Raw genomic sequence first — 24,511 nt, 5'->3', positions numbered from 1 at the left:
GACTGTCAGACAATAAAAATATTTTTAAGGCTAGATATATATGCTGTTTATGAGAAAGAAACACACTTTCTCCATACGAACACTTGCCAAAGAAAACACTTGCCATACAAACACTTGCCAAAGAAAACTGGTTCTGCTGCACTCATGTTGGATAAGATCTTCTTTAAGGAAAGAAACATTCTTAGAGATGAAAAGGAATTTCTCATAAAAATAAAAGGGTCCATCCACAAGGAGGATATAAAAATTCCATTTTTTTAGACCTACTAAAATAGCATCATAGTATGTAAAACAAAAATTGACAAATTTTGAAAAGAGGAATATACAAATCCATGATCAAAGAGGGATAACTTAATACATCTTTTTAAATAATGAAACAAACATCCAGAAAATTAGGAAGGTTATAGATCTGACCAACACAATATACTGTTTTGTTAAAATATACCAAAGAATGAGTACGTAATTTTAGTGAGTGTATGTAGAAAATTTACAAAGATTTATAACATAAATTTATAAATTAGGAAGGCAGAAAGTTTGAAAATCTATTGTTTAGGTATATATCTCAAGAAGGAAGAAAAAAACACCAAATTAAATTAGAAAACACAAAGCAGAAACACATTGGGGGTCAAAAAGCTAAACAACAGATTTCAAAGGATCCTAACAATTCAAATACACTATTTGATCAGACTGGAATAAATTTAGAAATCAGTAACTAAATTAAATATAAAATCCTCAAATGTCTAGAAATTAGCAACACATTTCTATGTAATGAGTCAAATATGAATAATGTATATTAAAATATTTGAACTGAATAATAATTGAAATATATTTCCAGACATAAAATTTAGCTATTGCTGTGCTTACAGGGAAATTTATAACTTAAATTTATAAATTAGGGAAGAAGAAAGTTTGAAAATCAATTGTTTAGGTATACATCTCAATTAGGAAGAAAAAGGCAGCAAATTAAATTCAAGAAATAAAAGGCAGAAAAATATAATGAGAATAAAGACAATAAACAATAAAAAGACAAAAATAGATGTAGAAAACATACATGCAATAGAAAAATCCATGAATCAAAAAGTAGATGATTTGGAAAGAACAGTGAGTTGATATTCTTCTAGCAAGACTAAATGAAAAACAGAAAAGCCACAAATAACACCAGGGACAAAACAGGGATCATTACTACGGGTTTCAATGGGTGTAGAAAAAAAAATTGATAAAATGTAAGAGCATACGGGGAAAAATAAACCTCTAGGCAAACTAGAATTAAAAGGGATTTTCTGTAGCAAAAAATATTTACCCAAAATGAAAATTAGTAAAAAGGGAATTACCTTGAAGAATATTTATAAAAAACTAACAGAAATCGTACCTCAATGTGAAATACTGTACACTTTCCCTTGGCTTTAGGAATAGGTGTGAAAAGTTTGCCCACTACCATCACTATTTGCATTCAACATTGTGCTGCAAATCCTATCCAGTATAATAAGGATAGATGATATATAGATAGATACATAGATACATAGATGGATACATAGATACACATCAGTAGTTGAATAGATGAATAATGGTGATATATTTGTACAACAGAATACTACACTGTGATGATAAGTAACAAACTACTACTACATAAAATAGTATGAATCAATCTCATGAACATGCAATGAGCTAAAGAAGCCAGACACATAAAAGTCTATACGGTATGATTTGATTTATACAAAGACAAAAATTTTGCAGAAGTAAATCAGTGGTAATAGAAATCAGGGTTCTAGTTAACTTGGTGGCAATAGCCACGAGGAAGGAGACAAGTGGGGCTTTCAGAATTGGATTAATGCTCCATTTTTTATCTAAATATTGGTTACATGAGTTTTCACTTAGAATTTGTGCTCCTTTTTCTCTCTCTTTCTGATATTTTGATATGATATTTATTTAGAAACAAAAATTTAGACCTATTAGATGTGCTTGGGTCTTTCTGGAAGCCAATGAAAATACCTGTTTGCTATGGAAAGCAGACTGAATTTTATGAAACAATCTATTCAGTTATTATTTGTTCCATACACATTTTAAAAATGTAATTTAGGGACATCTTGTGTTGATCAAAATAGTAGCTGTATTGTACAAATGCGGCTACCATTTAATCACTGAAATATAGAGAATTGAGAAAGCTATAAACTTGCTTATAAAAGACTTTAGATAACCTTTTAAATCTTTATTATTATTTCTCAGCCTGGGAGGCTGGTCTTCAAAATGTGCAAGAAAAGACTTTTCTAGTAGTGAAAACAAAAGATGTAAAGTTTAGATCTATTACCTGGAGGAGAAAACAGAAATCTTTGGGATGTGAATAAAATTAGGTAAATCATTCTCTAATGGGAACCCCAACACCCACTCAGAAATCCCATTTTGTCTTAGAAACCAGAAGACACAATGAAGCAACAGTCCTCGAGACACTGTTTTATAGTTACGGTGAGCACAAAAGGAAATAGTTTAAAATAAAATTTTCCATTTTTGTTTTACTGGAGATCACTGTAGGTTACAATAAGTCTGTAGAGGCTTGTGGGATGAACAGAGAGTGGGAGAACTGTTGCTTTTTGTTGAAACAGCGGGGTCTAATTTGAATGGGGTTTCTGATTTACCTACCACATTACATCATTTCTGGTTGTATCAAATGTGTATTTACTAAGCACCACAAAAATGTTGTGGCAGGCTTCCTTTGCCCTCAGTCTAACATAAAAACCACTGAGTTAAATGTTTGGTTTAACCTAGAGATATAACAGTCCATTTCTATGCACAGAAAAAGATGCATGAATGTGCATTTGAAAATATGAACTGTTTTTGTTTTTTTTTTTACAAATCTGTTTCTGCCTAAACCAAGACAAATTATATAATAAAAGCTTTTTCTGCTATAAGATTTTCCTTCTCCCCTCTTTCCTTCTCTCCCTCTTTTCTTTCTATCAAAAAAAATCTGATCTTACAAAAAGTAGAACTGGAATTTAGATGGCATGGGAAGAAAGCAGACAAATGATACCATAAATTTAGAGCTTACTATTGGAAAGCTGTCTGGTATAAACAAATGAAGAACACTGTTATGGATCAAATTGGGCAATTTAGCTTTTTTTTCTCCAAAGTACAAAGGATGTCAAGAGTGGGAAAAGCAGTAAGTCATGCTTGGAAATTGAACCACAATGAAGTATTCACACAATAAGTTTCATTTTAGATCAACATTTTAGAGAGAATTTAGAGTTTTAGACAGAATTTTTTTCTCTCTAAAATGGTAAAACCCCTGGAGGTCATTTGTTGAATGATTGGTGAGTGCTTACATAAGTGATGTGGTAAAGAATGATCTTGAGTCACAATAAACCTTGATAGGCTTTATCAATAAAATATTAAAATCATTTCAATAAATATTTATACATTGTATATATACAACACATTGCTACTAATTTTTCTTTAGTCAATTATCATTTAGAATAACTAAACTAAGTAAAATAAATGTTAATTTACCTTCATTTTTACCATTTCCAACTTTTTTATTTCTTTGTGTAGATCCAAGTTTCTGTTACCACGGTCCTTCTGCCTAAAGAACCTCCTTTAACATTTCTTATAGTGAAAGTTTGTTGATAATGGATTCTCTTGCCTTTCCTTGTCCATGAAGTCTTTATATTTCTCTTTGATAGATTAACTGGGCACTAATTCTGGGGTGATCTTTTTTTTTTCTTTCAGCACTTCAAAAGATACCACACCAGAATCCTCAGGCTTAGTTTCTAATAAGAAGTCTGCTATAATTCTTACTTTTGTTCCTCTGTATATAATATCTTATGGATTTTATCTATATCATTGGTTTCAACAGTTTAAATATGATGTGTCTTGGTGTTTCCTTCTTTCCTTCCATGTTCTTCCTTCTACCTCCCTACCCTCCTCTCTCTCTTCCCCCTTCTCCCCTTCCTCCCTTCCTTCTTTCTTAGTATTTATCCCCTTGAGTGATCCATCAGCTTTTTGGATGTATCGTTTAAATATCTCATTATGTGTGTGGGGCAAAGAATGCTCAGCCACTACCTTTTCAAATATTTATTCTCCCTGTTCTCTCCCTTTTTTCATTCTAGGATTCCAATTGTTCATGTATTAGACCATTTGACATTGTCCCACAGTTCTTGGATGTTCTGTATTGTTTTCACTCTTTGTATTTTAGTTGGAATAATTGCATTTTTTAAAATTGTAGTTGACATACAGTATTATATTCCTTTCAGGTGTACAACATAGTGATTCAATATATAAGTTACTATATGATCAACAGGACAAATCTAGCTACCATCTGTCACCAAACAAAGCTGTTACATATTATTAACTATAATCCCTATACTGTATATTGTATCTCTGTGTCTTACTATTTTATAGAAGGAATTTCGTACCTTTTAATGCCTTTCCCCTGTTTTGCCCATCCCTTCCCATCCCTCTCTCCTCTGGCAGTCACCAAATTGTTCTTTGTATCTATGAGTCTATTTCTAGGGTTTTGTGGTGTTTTTAGATTCCACATATAAATGAGGTCATACAGTATTTGTCTTTCTCTGTCTGACTTTTTTGACCTAGTATAATACCCTCTATGTCCATCCATGTTGCAAAAGTCAAAATACCATTCTTTTTTATGGCTGAGTAATATTCCATTGTATACATACCACTTCTTCTTTATCCATTCATCTATCAATAGATGATAGATATTGGGTTGCTTCTACATCTTGGCTATTATAAATAATTCTGCAATGACCATAGGGGTGCATATACCTTTTTGAATTAGTGTTTTTGTTTTCTTTGGATAAATAGTCAGAAGTGGAATTGCTAGATTATATGATAGCTTTAGTTTTACTTATTTTGAGGAACCTCCATGATATTTTCCACAGTGGCTCTAGCATTTTGCATTCCCATCAACAGTGTACAACAGTTCCCCTTTCTCTACATCCTCACCAACACTTGTTACTTCTTGTAATTTTATAATAGCCATTATAACAGGTCATTTCAAATGGTGGCTTTGATTTGCACTTTCTGATGATGAGTGATGTTGAGTATGTTTTCATGGATCTGTTGGCCGCCTGTATGTCTTCGTTGGAGAAATATCTGTTCAGATCCTCTTTCCATTTTGTAATTGGATTTAGTTGTTCAACATTGAGCTGCATGACTTCCTTATATATTTTGGATATTAACCCATTATTGGTTATATCATTTTCAAATATCCTCTTGCATTCAGCAGGTTGCCTTTTTGTTTTGTTGATGGTTTCATTCAATGTACAAAAAACATTTTAGTTTGCTGTATTCCCATTTGTTTATTTTTTATTTTGTTGCCCTTACCTGAGGAAACAGACCCCCAAACATATTGCTTAAACTGAAGTCCAAGATCTTACTGCCTATATTTTCTTTTAGGAGTTTTATGGTTTCCTATCTTACATTTAGTTTGAATAATTTCTTTTGAGTCATCTTATCTTTGTTTCTATATCTTTATTTCTGACAATTCCATTTCATACTTTCTTACAGTCTCCATTTCTCTGCTAAAATCTCCCATATGTTCTTGTATGCCAGCCATATTTCACAGTAGAACCTTTAATACACTAATCATACATGTTTTTTCTTTTAATACCCTGCCTAATAGCACCAATATCTGGTTTCCTCAGATTGCATTGTCTCTTGACAAAAGGCTGTTTTCTCTTGCATTTTGGTATATCTCATAATTTTTGGTTGAAACTGGATATCATGTGTGGGAAAATAAAGACTGGGTATATAGCATTTATGCCTGGAATTGGGCATACCTCTTCTTCTACCATACATTTAATGTGAGGAGTTGAGTCAAACTCATCGAGTTGCATCCGGTTTGATTGTTAGTTCTATGTTTACTTTTAACATATGACTAACTTCAGATTCCTCTAACATTACCTTGCTTATGGTGGGGTTTGAGTTTCCAAAGGATATTTTTCAATGTTTCATTTCACTCTCAAGTTTTGTCTTCTCTGAACCTGAACCTGAGTCTCTTTTTTCCTTCCTGTCCTCACCCCCACCATGATGACTGCTATTACTTGTTAGTCAATGCTAGCTAGTCTGGTGACAAAGGGTGGGAATATTCTCCACTTCCTCCTTTATCCTCAGGCCTAAGTAAGACCAGTCCTTGTGTGTCTCACCTAAAGGGCTTTCTCTGTGATTCTATCCTTCAACCAGCACTAGTAAACCTCTAGTGGTCTGAGCGAAGCACAATTTCCTTTCCCTCAGGAAAAAAAGTTTTCTTTTCTCTGTTCCCTGCCCTGCAGATGAAAAGCAATGAGTGACATTCAGAAGGTAAAAAAGAGACAGAACATATTCTTGCTTTGGAAATGCTGTGGCTGACCAGCAGCAGTGGCTTGCTGAAGCTCTCAAACTGCATACCACCTTCTTCAGCCTGGGGACTGTGAGGTGGCTATGACGCCTGTAGTAGCTTCCTACTCTTCCCAGTAATCTGCTTAGTTACCATATTAACTTATTTTCTGGTTGAAACATTTTAAGTATAGGCAAATATTATTTTATTGCACTTCACTTTTTGTGCTTTGCAGATATTGCATTTTTTACAAGTTGAAGATGGTAGCGACCTTGCATTGAGCAAGTCTATCTGCATAATTTTCCCAACAGCATTTGCTCACTTTTTGTCTGTGTCACATTTTACTAATTCTCATGATATTCAGACTCTTTTTTCAGTGTTATATTTGTTATGGGGATCTGTGATCAGTGATCTTTTATGTTACTATTGTGATTGTTTTGGGCATTACAACCACACCCATATAAGCCAGTGAACTTAATTGATAAATGCTTGAGTGTTCTCACAGCTCCACTGATTGGCTATTCCCCCATCTCTCTCCTCCTCGGACTTCCCTATTCCCTGAGACCCAATATTGAAATTAGGCCAATTAATACCCTACACTGGTCTCAGTGTTCAAATGAAAGGAACAGTCACACTTCTCTCATTTCATAACAAAAGGTAGAAATGATTAGGTTTACTGAGGAAGGAATGTCAGAAGGCCAAACCTGGACCTCTTGCACCAAACATTTAGCCAAATAGTGAATGCAAAGGATAAGTTCTTAAAGGAAATTGAAAGTGCTACTGCAGTGAACACATGAATGATAAGAAAACAAAACAACTATTGCCAATATGCAAAAATTTTTAGTGGTGTTGAAGATCCAATCAGCCACAACATTCCCTTAAGCCAAAACCTAATCCAGAGCAAGGCCGTAATTCTCTTCAAGTCTGTGAAGGCTGAGAGAGGTAAGGAAGGTGTAGAAGAAATCTTGGACACTAGCAGGGGTTGATTCATGAGGTTTAAGAAAAGATACCATCTCCATAACATACAAATGCAAGGTAAGTTGACAAGTGCTGATGTAGAAGCTACAGCAAGTTATCCGGAAGATCTAGCTAAGATAATTCAGTGTAAATGAAACAGCCTTATACTGGGAAAAGATGCTACCTAGCACTTTCCCAGCTAGAGAAAACCAATGCCTGGCTTCAAAGCTTCAAAGGAGAGGCTGACTCTTGCCAGGGGCTAATGCAGCTGGTGACTTTAAGTTGAAGCAAATGCACATTGACCATTCCAAAAGTCACAGGGTCCTGAAGAGTCATGCTCAGTCGACTCGTCCTGTGCTCTGCAAATGGAACAACAAAGCCTGGATGACAACACATCTGATTACAACATGGTTTACTGAATATTCTAAGCCCACTGCTGATACCTACTGCTCACAAAAAATGACTTCTTTCAAAATATTACTGCTCATGGACAATGTACCTGGTCATCCAAGAGCCTTGATGGAGATATAAAATGAATGTTGTTTTCATTTCTGCTACCACAACATTCATTCTGCAGTCCAAGGATCAGGGAATAATTTCAAGTTTTCTTATTTAAGAAATACATTTTGTAAGGCCATAGCTGCCATATAGAATGATTCCTCTGATGGACCTGGGCAAAGTAAACTGAAGAACTCTGGAAAGGATTTATCATTCTAGATGCCATTAAGAAGATTCATGTTTCATGTAAAGAGTTCAAAATACCAGTATGAACAGGAGTTTGGAAGAAGTTAATTCCAGCACTCACGGATGACTTTCAAGGGTTCAAGACTCCAGTGGAGGAAGTAGATATGATAGTAACATCAAAAGAACTAGAATTGGAAGTGGATATGATTTAATTACTGCAGATATGACTGAATTACTGCAATCTCATGATAAAAATTAAACAGATGCTTGAGCCGGCTCTTCGCGGAGGGCGGGAGCGAGGGTTCCCGCCGCGGGCTGGGGCTCAGGCGAGCAGTGATGGCTGCTTTGAGACGGGGCTGTCCGCAACCCAGCTGCGCCGTAAAGGCTTCCTTCCTCCACCGCTTTCCCGCGTATCCGAAGATAGCCACAATGGCCGAAAATGGTGATAATGAAAAAATGGCTGCTCTTGAGACCAAAATCTGTCATCAAATTGAGAACAATATAAAGCTGTATATAGAAAAAGTTAATGGCTCTTCAACAACCTGCCGCCTCTCAAATCCCACCCTCCTGAGTATTATTTTGGTGATTTCAATTTACCTCGGGACAAATTTTTAAAGGAACAGATTAAACTGGATGAAGGCTGGGTACCTCTGGAGATAATGATAAAATTCAATAGGTTAAACCGTCTAACAACAGACTTTAATGTAATAGTAGAAGCACTGAGTAAATCAAAGGCAGAACTCATGGAAATAAGTGAAGATAAAACTAAAATCCGAAGATCTCCAACCAAACCCCTCCCTGAAGTGACTGATGAGTATAAAAATGATGTAAAAAACAGATCTGTTTATATCAAAGGCTTCCCAACTGATGCAACCCTTGATGACATAAAAGAGTGGTTAGAAGATAAAGGTCAAGTACTAAATATTCAGATGAGAAGAACATTGCACAAAGCATTTAAGGGATCAATATTTGCTGTGTTTGATAGCATTGACTCTGCTAAGAAGTTCGTTGAGACCTCTGGCCAGAAGTACAAAGACACGGACCTGCTAATACTTTTCAAGGAAGATTACTTCACAAAAAAAAAATGAAGAAAGGAAGCAAAATAAAGTGGAAGCGAAATTACGAGCGAAACAAGAGCAGGAAGAAAAACAAAAGTTAGCAGAAAATGCCGAAATGAAATCTTTAGAAGAAAAGATTGGCTGCTTGCTGAAGTTTTCAGGTGACTTAGATGATCAGACCTGTAGAGAAGATTTGCACATCCTTTTCTCAAATCATGGTGAAATAAAATGGATAGACTTTGTCAGAGGAGCAAAAGAGGGAATAATTCTATTTAAAGAAAGAGCTAAGGAAGCACTGGATAAAGCCAAAGATGCAAATAATGGTAACTTACAATTAAGAAACAAAGAAGTGACATGGGAAGTACTAGAAGGAGATGTGGAAAAAGAAGCATTGAAAAAAATCATTGAAGATCAACAAGAATCCCTAAGCAAATGGAAGTCAAAAGGTCGCAGATTTAAAGGAAAAGGAAAGGGAAATAAAACTGCCCAGACTGGATCTGCTAAAGGAAAAGTACAGTTTCAGGGCAAGAAAACTAAATTTGATAGTGATGAAGAACGTGATGAAAATCGTTCATCGGGACCGGTAAAAAGAGCAAGAGAAGAAACAGACAAAGAAGAACCTGCATCAAAACAACAGAAAACAGAAAATGGTGCTGGAGATCAGTAGTTTAGACATTTTTTTAAATTCATCTTAATTAGGTTTTAATTTGTCTTAGGAGGCTTTTAAAAAGAAAACCGAATTAGGTCCACATCAATGTCCACCTGCAAGAAAGGAAAGTTTTTTGTTGTTTAACCTTTTTTTGTTAATCCAAATGAAGATTTCTTTTTTTAATGTGTAGTTGTGTTATTGCAGATAATTCAAATATCAAAAGGATTCTTCCACTAAATTGCCTTTGTAATATGAGAATGTATTAGTACAAACCAATAAAACATACATAAAAAAAAAAAAAAAATTAAACAGATGCGAAGTTGCTTCTTATGGTTGAGCAAAGAAAGTGTTTTCTTGAGATGGAAACTACTCCTGGTGAAGATGCTGCCAAGGTTGTGGAAATGACAAAAAAGTATTTAGAACATTCTGTAAACCTACTTGACAAGGCATTGGCAGGATTTGAGAGGAATAACTCCAATTTTAAAGTTCTACTTTTAGTAAAATGCTATCAAATAGCATCGCATGTTACAGAGAAATTGTTCATGAATGGAAGAGTCAGTCAAAGCAGTCAATTCATTTTTGTCTTATTTTAAGAAATTGCCACAGCAAGCTAACCTTTGGCAACCACCGCTCTGATCAGTCAGCAGCCATCAACATTGAGGACAGACCCTCCAACAGCAGAAAGGTTTCAACTTGATGAGAGCTCAGATGATGGTTAGCAATTTTTAGCAATGAAGTATTTTGTAATTAAAAGATGTACATTTCTTAGACATCATGCCATTATACACTTAATATACTACATTCTAGTATAAACATAACTTTTATATGTACTGTGAAATAAAAAAATATTTGACTCACTTTATTGTAATATTCACTTTACTGTGGTGATTTAGAAGCAAACCCACAATGTCTCCCAGATATGTCTATAGTTCCGTTTTCATGATGAAACTCTGACAAACACACTTAAGAACAACCATGGGACTTCCTTAGCTAGCATACTGAGCTTGTGTAGCCCCTTCTTCCTGACCCAGAAGAAGAGTAACTCAGTGTCTGGGAACCTAAGACTGCTGGGATACACAATTTCTATTCTTACACCAACATTGGAGGGGAGGAATAAAGTATTGTACTAAACCCTCCCCTGTCTTGGAGCTCTGGAACTAAAGGGAGGTGAATGTTTCAACACATTATAAATGTTTGAATGCCAGCTTATTACACATGGGAGTGAAACCATGGGTTTGCAGGGAAAGACTGTGCCAGGAGCTTTCCCTAGAGAGATGTATCAAAATCATGATCCAGGCATTTCCGTGTGCCTTAGCCAAACACCATCTAGGACTGTTCCAGATCCTTGTAAAGCACTAACAAGAGGATTTTAATATCAGTAATTTAATTCTGACAGAACTGAGATCATTGTTTTGTTGCCATAATGAAAGGATGGTGGTTTTCACAGTGTCTGGAAGACAGGGGAAGAATGTGTCCATGTGTTTTCAAGTTCTGCCCAAGAGAGAACATGCCTATGACAATTAGTACTGACTTTTTACACAAAAATATGCTTAGGGAGGATAATTCATTGTAATACTAAATGTATATTTCAGAGGGAGAAAGTACTTCCTTTACTCTATTTTTTCTATGCCAGTAGACCACTTATAATTTGGGTATCTGAGAGGAACACCTTCGGAACAGAGGGTCCTTTCTATTCAGACAAGTAGTAACCTAAGAGAGAGGCCCAGAAGAAAACAGGTTTTGTTTTAAAATGTACCTGGAATGTGTTTTAATCAGGTGTGCTTAGGCAGACATGGAAATGACTGTCATGGAGGAAGAAGTTTTGCACTGATAGATCTCTAGAAACAGAAGGCATAGGACACCAGCAGCAGAGGCCACACGAGAAGCACCAGGGTCAGTCAGGGCGCAAAGGGAGTGAGGGGACAGCAGGGCAAGAGACTGTGCTGTGGTTTTTGTGGAAAGGAATGGGGAAGGTAGGGCAAAGCAGGCTAAGCAGGCTTAAGATCATCCTGTTTGGATAATTTCATCAGATTCTGGGGTGTGGGGGCTGTCCTGAGTTACCTGGTAGCTCTCCCTGGGGTGATTAGGTGACTGGGGTGATGAGGGCAGGGGAACATTGGCCTGGAGTTTGAGAGCCTGATAGAGGAGGGAGGTGGGGCTCGGAGTTGCTGAACGTGCGCTCCCACTCCAGGTGTCTGCAGTCCCTAGGAATAAATGGACTCTGGGAATGGCAGTCTCTCCCAGGTCAGTGAGGCCTCAGATGCCAGAGCACGATAAATACAAAAAATAAGAAAATTAAGTTAATACAGGTTTACAGTAAGGTTCTTTTTTATTAGTCCCCAACCATGCACCTCATAATGAGTCCCAAATTTCTACCTGTAGACCGAGCACACACTAGGGATGACAATCTAGGGAGCATAGAGTGCCTAGGATTCTCAATTCATAGATATGGATAATAAAGCAGCTCAAACAAAATGGCTATTGAAATGGTTCGTTGAAAGGCTATAGAGCTATTTCACAGAAATGAAGCACAGTTGGGCCTCTTGGGAATAACAGCTGGAATCTAAGAACCACTGAAGCTGGAAGAAATTTCCCTCTTTATCTCTCACTCTTTTTTTTCCAGGACTACGTATAAATCTATATCTCATTTATTCTGCTCATCTTCTCTGATCGTTGGCTACTTTCTCCAGGCAACTTCTGACTGATTAAGAGTATGAACATGTCGAAAATGCCTGCCCCGGGCCCAAGAAGCATTTATTTCATTAGTCCTACATCCATTTGACTACAGACTCCGTGTCTTAGAAAATGCTTTTGGTCACAGGCTGGCCAAGAAATTGACACCCACTGGGATAGGTGTCAACCTCTAGTCTAATCCATTGTAGGGAAAGATGATAACATGATACAAACACGACCAGAGAGACTCATCTCTTCAGCAAGGGTTGAGTGGGGAGCACAGCATCCATAGAAGTGGAGAGGGTTGGGCAGGTCCCCTGAAGCTATCAACTACGTCGTATATCCTACTACTATTAGTTTTCAGTCACCTCTGTTGTCTAAGTGGTTTAGTTTTTCCTGGCATTCGAGAAATTGCTAAAACTCTGACAGGACTTCTGGCTATTTATTCTGGGAGAAAGATGATAGTAATAAATACTTGTCACTGAGTATTTCCAGCTCTGCCTTCTAGGCACATGGAATGAAAATGTTTTCTGGCTCCCAGTGGTTGGTTGAGGCCATGCAACCATTCTGGCCAATAACTTGAAAGCACAAGCAGCGTGTGCCGCTTTCCGGCTGAGCATTTGTTTGATATCCTCTGAGCTCTATTCGGTCCCTGTCATGGCAGCATGCTCCTGATAATGGCTATTGCATCAGCCTGGGTCCCAAAGTAAGAACAACACGTAATGGGCACGGGTTGTAGCAAGAGCAAGAACCAAATACACTCCAATAGTTTAAAAATCAAGCTAACTGTCCAAGTGCACTTTACCGTGTTGGTGATGACCCCTCAGCATCTGGAGGTGTTCCAGCAGAAAAGCAGGTTGTTATTGAGGACCTTTGTGTACCTGAGTAGGGTTGGACTTGATGGTTGCTTTAATGTCTTTCTCTCCGGGGTATAATGGTATTCTTTATCTTACTTGGCAATGGAGCTCATAGAAGCCCTGAGTTCTCACCCCAGAGTTCTCAGCTGTTAATCAGATACAGGATTTCCTGAGGCCTATCCACAGACCTCAAATTAAGAAGGCCTGAGTTAGGAAATTTTGTGGTTTTATTATTATAGTTAGTTGATTTCTAAAAGCTAAGCAGGATGCCGTGGACCATGAGCTGCACAAGAATAAGACTTGGTGAGCAGCACCAGGAAGGAGGACTGGAGGGGAAGGTCATTCTTAAGGTCAAAGCTGTTTGTTCATTTGTGTAGAGGGCCACAGGGTGAGAAGAATGCTCCCTCGAATTAAGAAGCCTGGGGCTCTAATCTGGACTTTGGCACTAACAAATTATGTATCCTTGGACAAGTATCTCCCACTCTGTGTTCCACACCCCAACCATATCATGAGGCAGTTTGACCAGATCGTCTTCAGGATCCCTTGAATAATCTGCATCCCCTTTATACTAGCGATGAGGACAGGGCTTGGAGGCATGTGTTTGGAGAAGAGTAAGGTCAAAGCTGCACACGTGGGTTAAATTTTCAATGATTTATTTGTTTAATTTAAATACAAAATATCGTCACATGTTTACATATTTAAATAGTAAAAAGATTGTACTATAATAATTAAAAAATTGTTCCTCCTACTCTGCCTTCACCATATCCTGGATTCCTTACCAGAGGCCACCAGAGATATGCACACACTATTACACCTCCCGCTTTTTAAACTGCAAATGATGGTAAGACATACACTTTATTTTGCTCCTTATTTAAACAGGATATCTTGAAGTGCATCACATAGTACATATTCATCTTCTTCATTCTTTCTAATGGCCACATAGTATTACATTATATATAATTAATAAAACTATTCCTCTAGTCATGGAGATTTGCATTTACAAAAGATCACTAAGCTTTTGCAACGAGGACCAGTGCTTTCTATAGATGAGCCTCATGAAAGGAGGAGGTTACTTGGTTTTCTAGGAATTCTTAGACTCCTCATAAAAGAGGTAAAAAGAAGAAACAGCAAGTTTCTGCCTAAGAAAGTAGACTAAGTTCTCATTTAGAGAACTAGTCAATCTATGTGCCTCAGACAAGTAGATCTGTTTATGCTTTGCTTTAACAAAAAAATAATCTTCCATTTTCTTTTTCTAAGACAGAATTCATCACAAATCTTTAAGGCTCATAAAATGGTTCCAAGACTATTTGGGAAGCTGCTTATTGTTCTGATTCCAGGCTTTCACTGGTGGACTGTTTTTGGCAAAATAATACTAACATGTTTGATAGGACATAAATAACAGACATATTCTCCCAAAAATGTTGACCAGATTTCACAAAATAATGTATATCCTCAGGATATCTCAGTCTGAAATATGTCGGCTTAATTTATAAAGAAAACAAGGATTTCATCATTTTCTTCCTCGAAACAAATACCACAAATAGTTTTGTTAATCTTAACACTTTCCAATGTATAAACTAAGATTCAGAGGCTATCTGATTTTTAAACTCTATTGAGCCAAGAAGTCAACATGGCTTAAGAAAAGCATCCCATGGAGGTCATTGTTTTTCTCTGTTTAATTTGTTCACACATCTTGCAACTTAAAAAGCAACATGCCACAGAAGCTAAAATTCCAAGAGATGGCATCAATATGAAAAAATATACAGTATAGCCTATTCCCTTTGTTTGAGAGTCTGTGGGAGGGGAGGGGAGGGCATGGTAATGCATGATTTGTTATTGATCTATAACTCGATAGTCTCAGATCTTACCAGCTTGTATTTATAAATGGGATCAAATCTACCTAATGACTTACATTTCATTGGCTCTAGCCCATCTTTCATATAATAGTATTTCATGTAACATGCCCACCTCTACTGGCCCCCAGTTCAGCAAGATTTCCTTGAGTTCCCAGGAAATGCCTCCCATATATTCAGCTGTGTCCTTCTCTAGCTTACTGTCATTGCTTATATTACCTAAGAAAAACTGGGTGGACTGGAGCAGAGGACACAACTGGGCTAACCCATCACTCTGCACATCCCAGTGCCTCAAAATAAGCCCACCCATCAGGACAACAGGAAGCCTCCATGGTACCCTTAGATTTCCTGAGGGTGCCTCATTTGCCCAGCATTTCCTACGTAACTCTCACTCAGCTCTGGGCTGGGTTTGGTCACCTGAGCACCACACCATCTTCTTATGAACACTGACTCATACAGCCTTTACCTGACACTCTCTTTCCCACAGCTCAGGTGGCCTGAGAACCTACTGGACATCCAGTGTTTCTAACAGGCTCTTTCCCTACATTGGAACTACTCTGCCTCCTAAGCATGCGTGCAAAGTCCTTTCCTCCAGCCAGAAGCCCTCTTGCTGACAGCAATTCATCAAACTTATTCAAAGTGGTTTGAATCCTAGTTCAGGATAAGTGGGACACCCCCACTCCACCCTCAGTGCACACACACACGCACTGCACCCACTTCTCCAAGACTGCCTTCCAAATCTTCTCAAGCCCCACATCATATATCAGATAATGTCTTTATTTCACTCTAACAATTCCCTTGTGCTATAAACTGTTTTAACACATTTCTGCAATAAATTAAGGAATTTTCCTGAATGTACAAAGTTACTGATATGGCCCAGATAATTGTCTTCTACAATTTCCAGGTTTTTTAAACATTCCCATGTCAGTTATTCTCCCAATAGTTAATAGTTGTTTCCCAGCACATGGTACCTTTCGTAGTGTCTATTCATGCTTTCCATTAGTCATGTATTCCAGATTCTAACTCTCTCTGCAATCAAACCCTTTCTTTGAGGAACCCTCACTGTGCAGGGTGTGTGTGTGTGTGTGTGTGTGTATATGTGTGTGTGTGTGTGTGTGTGTGTGTGTGTGTGACATATGGAGGAGCACTGCTGTGGAATTCTCTGTCACCACTTCCTAGAAAATGTGCCACCCTCCGATGAGTGCCTATGCTTTCACACATGTTGGCAAAATACTCCAGCTCATAGTTTTAGTTTGTTTTTCCATGTCTGTATCATTCCAGCCTGGCTAGAAGCCTCCTTCTGTCTTGTGACTGTTAATTAGCCCAACAAACCTGGATGTTGAATTGTTTAAATGGCTTACTTTATTCTCAGTGCAAAGGAAACTATTTTTTTGTTGTTGGATTACTGTAACTGAGCCACAAGGCCTTTCTCATGCCTCAGATCTTTTAAATGAAGCTCAGACACTGACTTCAGCATTACATTCCCAAAATTCAAGGGTGAGAAATGCAACTGTATATAAAACTAGAATCGCTGCACTGAAATACTCCAAACTCCTCCTAACAGACTCATTCCACCTCAAGAATGGCATCACATGTGCCATGGATCAGAAGGACACTCCACCAGAGATGACAAATCTCCCAGGTTCTACCACAGAATACCAAGCATTTTCACTGGAAAGTTTTAGGATTGTATCACCTGTCTGGGCCAACTTCTCCATCAAGTGGTAGGAAAAACATTTATGCATGTGGCATATTTCCAAGGTCATGTGACAGCAATTGTTAAAACCCAGTGGTAGAGAAAGGGTGTGTGGTTGGCAGCCATTCAGTGGACATGACCTACATTCATGGCCCTTCATTCCTATTTAACACTGTCAAGCCTGGGTAATTCCTAGTAAAGCCCTTCTGAAGCAAGATTCTAGAAATGCTGAAGCCTGCCTCTTCCTTTCTCATTCTCTTTCTTTCTCTGTCTTTGGTACCTTCCTTTAATCTATTAAAACTGAGTAAAAGCAAAGTATGGAATATAGCTTATGGAAGTCTGTATTTTTTTTAAAAATAAAGAAAATGGGTGAGAGAAAGAGAAAGAAAAGTTACACTCCAATGGGAGAAGAGATCTCTAAAATGCAGACAATATACTGAAAAAAATTAATATTAAGCTTGGGGGAAAAAGTTTAAACTTAGTAATAAACAAAGAGGTCATTTTTAGCAAATAAAGATCTCAAATGAGGAGAGTGACACTAATTTCACACAAGGAAACTAAGCAATCCACTCACCCTTCATGGATAAGAATGCCTTCAGAGCGGAATAAATCTAGGCTTTAGATGAATGGATTCCGGAGAAATCGGAGTCTGTCTGGAAAGTGACTCACGAAACCCTTAAAGCTACTATCTAATCTTCCATGGTAAGGATCCTGAGTCTGCCCATGAACTTAGAACCCTCTCTTAGTCTCTCTCCCCACATCCCATCACTGCATTAGTCTCGTTCATTGACACATTGAACATGTGAGTTTTCTCCCCTCACCCAAATTCCCACTCTTCCCCTCTCTCTAAAAGCATTTCCAAGTGCCATTTGTGTAAGAAAGCCATAGAACTTATTGTTGAAACTGGGATGTTCTAGACAGAATAAATGGCAAACCACACAGGACCCCAGAGCAGTAGGTACAAACCATGACTATTCCATAGAAACAGGAAATGATGATCACTCTCCCTATACACTATTATTTAGTTAAACAAACTTCTACATCTTTACCCTAAAACCTACCTTTTCTATCATTTCCCCTATCACTCTCATGGAGAGGAAGAGGGAAGTGTGTCAACATCCCTCTTACTCCCAGAATACTAGTCTACTAAAACCTTACTACCCTGAAACAAATTCCATGGCTTACTCTCTTTCTCCCAATCCACAGTTGAGTTTTCTACCATTCTGTCTGCTGTTTACCAAGACTTCTTACCTCTTGTTCAGTCTTTCTCTTCTCCTCATTTTTTTGCAGGACTTCAGTATCCAGGTCCTCCTGTTCCTTGCCTTCCTTAAAGCGCCCATGAGAGGATAAGGGAAAGTATGGTCCTTAAGCAGCTTTTTAAAAGCTTATTTTCTGTTCATAAAAAGTTGTGATTCTGAAGACCTTTTTACATTTTGAACAGTACCACAACTTTTTAGTCCAAATGAGTGGACACTTTAACCTGTAAAACTCCATCAAAAATTTTGGTAGGTTTCCTGTGAATCTATTGGAGCATACTTCATTTAGCAGAATTTATACCTACAATTCTTTTGAAATAGGTTCTTCTATCTGCATATAATCAGTTCTTTTTGGGTTAGGTCAAGCTGATATGAGGCAACGTGTTTATGATTCCTAGAAGCTTTGTTTCTGCCTCAGAGGTATACAAGTCACCACCCTAATTTTTCAGAGGTCTTAACACATGTTTTAGCCACATTATTTTTTTTCTTTTCTCTTTTTTTTTCTTTTGAGAGGGCATCTCTCATATTTATTGATCAGATGGTTGTTAACAACAATAAAATTCTGTATAGGGGACTCAATGCTCAATGCACAATCATTAATCCACCCCAAGCCTAATTCTCGTCAGTCTCCAATCTTCTGAAGCATAACAAACAAGTTCTTACATGGTGAACAAATTCTTACATAGTGAATAAGTTCTTACATGGTGAACAGTACAAGGGCAGTCATCACAGAAACTTTCGGTTTTGATCACGCATTATGAACTATAAACAATCAGTTCAAATATGAATATTCGTTTGATTTTTATACTTGATTTATATGTGAATCCCACATTTCTCCCTTATTATTATTAGTATTATTATTATTATTTTTAATAAAATGCTGAAGTGGTAGGTAGATACAAGATAAAGGTAGAAAACATAGTTTAGTGTTGTAAGAGAGCAAATGTAGATGATCAGGTGTGTGCCTGTAGACTATGTGTTAATCCAAGCTAGACCAGGGCAATAAAACATCCACGTATGCAGAAGATTTCTCTCAGAACAGGGGGGGTGAGGTTCTAAGCCTCACCTATGTTGATCCCCAGTTTCTCACCTGATGGCCCCCCCTGAGACTGTGCCTGTCTTAGGTTGTTCCTCCCTTGAGGAATCTTACCCGTCTCTGACTAACCAGTCATCTTCTGGGGCCACACAAGGAAATGTAAAGTTGGTAAGTGAGAGAGAGGCAATAATGTTTGAAAAGGTTAGCTTTTCATTTCTTTGCAGATTTATGCCCTGTGGCTTTTATGCCCAGTATTTGTCTTGAGGTATCTTTACCACTTGGAAGAATTATGATACTCGGTAATTTCGATTTGAGGCACGAACTCTATTTAAGGGTTGTAATTAGGAAGGAAGGAGAAAAGCTATAGGAGTAGCAGATGGAAGAAACTGTGGGAAGATTGATTATTTCTTTGACATATCTTCTTGTAGAGTAACTTAAGCATGTATAGGTTTTAAACTACTAATTAATTTGCGTACACACATTAACATAATAGGAATACAGTTATATAACCAAAGCAGACCTATAATTACCAGCCATCTCCAGTGAAAGCAAGAAAACCAGTTAGGCAGCCTAGGCATTTGTGACAACTTATCTATGATATGGTGGATATTGACTACTGAACTTGAACAGTCTGAGAGAAATCAGACAAATTAAAACAATCCATTCTTAGGGACTGTTCACATCCCACATGTTCTTTTAACAGTAGATAGTCTGTAGTCGTAAGATTTTGGAGCGCTACAACTTGCACTTCTCCTAATTCTTGGTTGAGTTCCAACAATATAGATCCAGTCAAATTTGTTGTTTTACTGTATGCACAGGCCAGCTTAGATATCTCCTTCCTCATTCCAATGGCAAGTCCAGGAACTGGTGGGATTAATGCAGCTACAACTGCAGCATCGCCTGGATCTTTCTTGAGGTTTGTTGATGATCATCTTCTGGTATGACTCTTCCAGAGAGTGCTGATGTTGGAAGTTCTTCATATCGTATCTTAGATCATTTTCTGCGTAGCCAAATTAGGCTTTGATCCTCTGTATAAACACAAACACACCCTTTGCCCACACTTCGATATGACCTTTATACCATTGTGTAGAACTCACTGGAGGTCACCACACAGGAACTGCTTTTTTTTTTTTTTAAGAGAAAGGAATATTATCAGAAAAGCGTAACTCCATAGCCGATCATCTGACATACTTTAAGTGATCAAAATTAAGGATATTTAATGCATGCATTAATCGTTGATTTACAGTTAGTTTTCTCCTATCAGGGAGTAATTCTCCTTTTCTTTCCCTTTTTTTTTTGTTATCCTTAATCTACACTTACATGAAGAATATTATGTTTACTAGTCTCTCCCCTATACCAGGTCCCCCCTATAAACCCCTTTACACTCACTGTTCATCAGCATAGCATAATGATGTAGAATCACTACTTGTCTTCTCTGTGTTGTACAGCCCTCCCCTTTCTCCCACCCCCCCATGCATGCTAATCTTAATACCCCCCTTCTTACTCCTGCCTTACCCCTCCCTACCCACACATCCTCCCCAGTCCCTTAACCTTTGGTACCTGTTAGTCCATTCTTGGTTCTGTGATTCCGCTGCTATTTTGTTCCTTCAGTTTTTCCTTTGTTCTTATACTCCACAGATGAGTGAAATCATTTGGTATTTCTCTTTCTCCGCTTGGCTTATTTCACTGAGCATAATACACTCCAGCTCCATCCATGTTGCTGCAAATGGTAGGATTAGCCCTCTTCTTATGGCTGAGTAGTATTCCATTGTGTATACGTATCACATCTTCTTTATCCATCCATCTACCAATGGACATTTAGGTTGCTTCCAATTCTTGGCTATTGTAAATAGTGCTGCGATAAACATAGGGGTGCATCTGTCTTTCTCAAACTTGACTGCTGCATTCTTAGGGTAAATTCCTAGGAGTGGAATTCCTGGGTCAAATGGTAAGTCTGTTTTGAGCATTTTGATGTACCTCCATACTGCTTACCACAATGGTTGAACTAATTTACATTCCCACCAGCAGTGTAGGAGGGTTCCCCTTTCTCCACAGCCTCGCCAACATTTGTTGTTGTTTGTCTTTGGGAAGGCAGCCATCCTTACTGGTGTGAGGTGATACCTCATTGTAGTTTTAATTTGCATTTCTCTCATAATTAGTGATGTCGAGCATCTTTTCATGTGTCTGTTGGTCATCTGCATTTCTTTTTTGGAGAACTGTCTGTTCAGTTCCTCTGCCCATTTTTAATTGGATTATTTGTTTTTTGTTTGTTGAGGCATGTGAGCTCTTTATATATTCTGGACGTCAAGCCTTTATCGATCTGTCATTTACAAATATATTCTCCCATACTGTAGGGTTCCTTTTTGTTCTATTGATGGTGTCTTTTGCTGTACAGAAGCTTTTCAGCTTAATATAGTCCCACTTGTTCATTTTTGCTGTTGTTTTCCTTGCCCGGGGAGATATGTTCAAGAAGAGGTCACTCATGTTTATGTCTAAGAGGTTTTTGCCTATGTTTTTTTCCACGAGTTTAATGGTTTCATGACTTCCATTCAGGTCTTTGATCCATTTTGAATTTACTTTTGTATATGGGGTTAGACAATGGTCCAGTTTCATTCTCCTACATGTAGCTGTCCAGTTTTGCCAGCACCATCTGTTGAAGAGACTGTCATTTCGCCATTGTATGTCCATGGCTCCTTTATCAAATATTAATTGACCATATATGTCTGGGTTAATGTCTGGAGTCTCTAGTCTGTTCCACTGGTCTGTGGCTCTGTTCTTGTGCCAGTACCAAATTGTCTTGATTACTATGGCTTCATAGTAGAGCTTGAAGTTGGGGAGTGAGATCCCCCCTACTTTATTCTTCTTTCTCAGGATTGCTTTGGCTATTCGGGGTCTTTGGCGTTTCCATATGAATTTTTGAATTATTTGTTCCAGTTCATTGAAGAATGTTGCTGGTAATTTGATAGGGATTGCATCGAATCTGTATATTGCTTTGGGCAGGATGGCCATTTTGACGATATTAATTCTGCCTAGCCACGAGCATGGGATGAGTTTCCATTTGTTAGTGTCCCCTTTAATTTCTCTTAAGAGTGACTTGTAGTTTTCAGAGTATAGGTCATTCACTTCTTTGGTTAGATTTATTTCTAGGTATTTTATTCTTTTTGATGCAGTTGTGAATGGAATTGTTTTCCTGATTTCTCTTTCTATTGGTTCATTGTTAGTGTATAGGAAAGCTACAGATTTCTGTGTGTTCATTTTGTATCCTGCAACTTTGCTGTATTCCGATATCAGTTGTACTAGTTTTGGGGTGGAATCTTTAGGGTTTTTATGTACAATATCATGTCATCTGCAAATAGTGGCAGTTTAATTTCTTCTTTACCAATCCGGCTTCCTTGTATTTCTTTGTTTTGTCTGATTGCTGTGGCCATGAACTCCAGTACTAAATTAAATAGCAGTGGTTAGAGTGGGCATCCCTGTCTAGTTCCCGATCTCAGAGGAAAAGCTTTCAGCTTCTCGCTGTTCATTATAATGTTGGCTGTGGGTTTATGTTATATGGCCTTTATTATGTTGAGGTACTTACCCTCTATTCCCATTTTGCTGAGAGTTTTTATCATGAATGGATGTTGAATTTTGTCGAATGCTTTTTCAGCATCTATGGAGATGATCATCTGGTTTTTGTCTTTCTTTTTGTTGATGTGGTGGATGATGTTGATGGATTTTCTAATGTTGTACCATCCTTGTATCCCTGGGATGAATCCCACTTGGTTATGGTGTATGATACTTTTGTTATACTTTTGAATTCGGTTTGCTAATATTTTATTAAGTAGTTTGCATCTACATTCATCAGGGATATTGGTCTGTAATTTTCTTTTTTGGTGGGGTCTTTGCCTGGTTTTGGTTTAAGGGTGATGTTGGCTTCATAGAATGAGTTTGGGAGTATTCCCCCCTCTTCTATTTTTTGGAAAACTTTAAGGAGAATGGGTATTATGTCTTCTCTGTGTGTCTGATAAAATTCCGAGGTAAATCCGTCTGGCCCGGGGGTTTTGTCCTTGGGTAATTTTTTGATTACCATTTCAATTTCTTTGCTCGTAATTGGTTTGTTTAACTTTTGTGTTTCTTCCTTGGTCAGTCTTGGAAGGTTGTACTTTTCTAGGAAGTTGTCCATTACTTCTAGGTTTTCCAGCTTGTTGGCATATAGGTTTTCATAGTAGTCTTTAATAATTCTTTGTATTTCTGTGGTGTCTGTTGTGATTTCTCGGTTCTCATTTCTGATTCTGTTGATTTGTGTTGATTCTCTTTTTCTCTTAATAAGTTTGTCTAGAGGCTTATCTATTTTGTTTATTTTCTCAAAGAACCAGCTCTTGGTTTCGTTGATCTTTGCTATTGTTTTATTCTTCTCAATTTTGTTTATTTCTTCTCTGATCTTTATTATGTCTCTCCTGCTGACTTTAGGCCTCATTTGTTCTTCTTTTTCCAATTTCGTTAATTGTGATGTTAGACTATTCATTTGGGATATTTCTTCCTTCTTCATGTGTGCCTGGATCTCTATATACTTTCCTCCTAAGACTGCTTTCGCTGTGTCCCACAGAAGTTGGGGCTTTGTGTTGTTGTTGTCATTTGTGTCTATATATTCCTTGATCTCTATTTTAATTTGTTCATTGATCCATTGATTATTTATGAGCATGTTGTTAAGCCTCCATGTGTTTGTGAGCCTTTTTGTTTTCTTTGTAGAATTTATTTCTAGTTTTATACCTTTGTGGTCTGAAAAATTGGTTGGTAGAATTTCAATATTTTGGATTTTGCTGAGGCTCTTTTTGTGGGCTAGTATGTGGTCTATTCTGGAGAATGTTCCATGTGCACTTGAGAAGAATGTATATGCTGTTGCTTTTGGATGTAGAGTTCTATAGATGTCTATTAGGTCCCTCTGCTCTACTGTGTTGTTCAGTGCTTCCGTGTCCTTACTTATTTTCTGCCCGGTGGATCTATCCTTCGGGGTGAGTGGTGTGTTGAAATCTCCTAAAATTAATGCATTGCAGTCTATTTCCCCCTTTAGTTCTGTTAGTATTTGTTTCACATACGCTGGTGCTCCTGTATTGGGTGCATATGTATTTAGAATGGTTATATCCTCTTGTTGGACTGAGCCCTTTATCATTATGTAGTGTCCTTCTTTATCTCTTGTTACCTTCTTTGTTTTGAAGTCTATTTTGTCTGATATTAGTACTGCAACCCCTGCTTTCTTCTCGCTGTTGTTTGCCTGAAATATGTTTTTCCATCCCTTGACTTTTAGTCTGTACATGTCTTTGGGTTTGAGGTCAGTTTCTTGTAAGTTGCATATAGGTGGGTCTTGCTTTTTTATCCATTCTATTACTCTGTGTCTTTTGATTGGTGCATTAAGCCCATTTACATTTAGGGTGACTATTGAAAGATATGTACTTATTGCCATTGCAGGCTTTAAATTCGTGGTTACCAA

General features: G+C 37.6%; 1 pseudogene; it reads left to right on the top strand.

The window, feature by feature from the left end:
* Positions 1 to 8,377: 8,377 nt before the first annotated feature.
* LOC130683068 (lupus La protein homolog) lies at positions 8,378 to 9,968 on the top strand (annotated as a pseudogene).
* The last annotated feature ends 14,543 nt before the right edge of the window (positions 9,969 to 24,511 follow it).

The sequence above is a fragment of the Manis pentadactyla genome, chromosome 1 (assembly GCF_030020395.1).
Source record: "Manis pentadactyla isolate mManPen7 chromosome 1, mManPen7.hap1, whole genome shotgun sequence".
Taxonomy (NCBI): Eukaryota; Metazoa; Chordata; class Mammalia; order Pholidota; family Manidae; genus Manis; species Manis pentadactyla.
The sequence above is the reverse complement of the archived record's forward strand: the minus strand, read 5'-3'. Positions and strand labels throughout refer to the sequence as shown.